Genomic DNA, 1000 nt, shown 5'->3' on the forward strand with positions numbered 1-1000 from the left:
AGGGAAATTGGGTCTGAAAAAATGAATCATTGAGAGTTATGACAGCGAGAACGAAGTTCTCCCTAACTGCAAAATTATGACAAAATATTTAATCAACAGCTGTTAAATCATCAGTACATCTGAAAGCACCAGCACACCGACCAGAGGTTACCTAAGCGCTTCGGCAAACATTCACAGCACAAAAAGAGTGTCAAAGAGCCGCAGCTGCACCAGACACAATCTCAATTGGCGTTAATAAAGAAGACATTTGGGGTGAAAGGGTTTTCATATCACAAAAACGAGTCCTTCAGTTCTTTGGGGGTAGTGTCAGATTAATGCTTTTCTCATTAGATAATAATCTTTCCATCTCAGGATCATGTTTAATCTTATTCACCTCTGAGACGCGATTAGGTCATTCATCAATGAAAGACTCTCCATCCATTCGCAGTCGCCTGAATGACGCAGCTTTCTTTCAACATATAAAACATCCTGTGGGTATCTGGACCAAGTGAATAGGAAAAGGGGTTGTGTTTCTTACCGGGAGGTCAATAAACTGTGACTACACACTTGTGGCATGAGAATGGAAAACCTTTAGAGAATGACTTCTCATTTGTACTTCTTGATAAGCCACAGGCCAGTATGAAGATCCCTATTGTGCATTGACTGAAAGGGTTTGATAGCAACGGCTATGTGAATAGAGATGCACAGTACGCCAATGACAGTAATTGTGATGAGGAGTAGATTGAATCATAATAGAAGCAAGCAGGTGGTGCACAAAGTTTTAATACAGTCTGATGGAAATATGAAGGAAGATGCAGGTGATCTGGGTAATAGTGCGTCGAGTCAACAAATGAACAAAGGTGAGCTATTAATTTACTGTGAGAAGAGTCTCGTGCTGTGGGCCAAACGATGAAATTACTGTGCTTATTTGTATAGACAGACAACAGGCAAATGGTTCATTTGTGGGTTTGGACCAAACTCAAAACACAGCGGTTGGGATTCAAAGAAAATATCAAGAAAT

The sequence above is a fragment of the Sinocyclocheilus grahami genome, unplaced genomic scaffold, assembly GCF_001515645.1.
Source record: "Sinocyclocheilus grahami isolate Dianchi unplaced genomic scaffold, SAMN03320097.WGS_v1.1 scaffold359.1, whole genome shotgun sequence".
In the NCBI taxonomy this organism is placed as follows: Eukaryota; Metazoa; Chordata; class Actinopteri; order Cypriniformes; family Cyprinidae; genus Sinocyclocheilus; species Sinocyclocheilus grahami.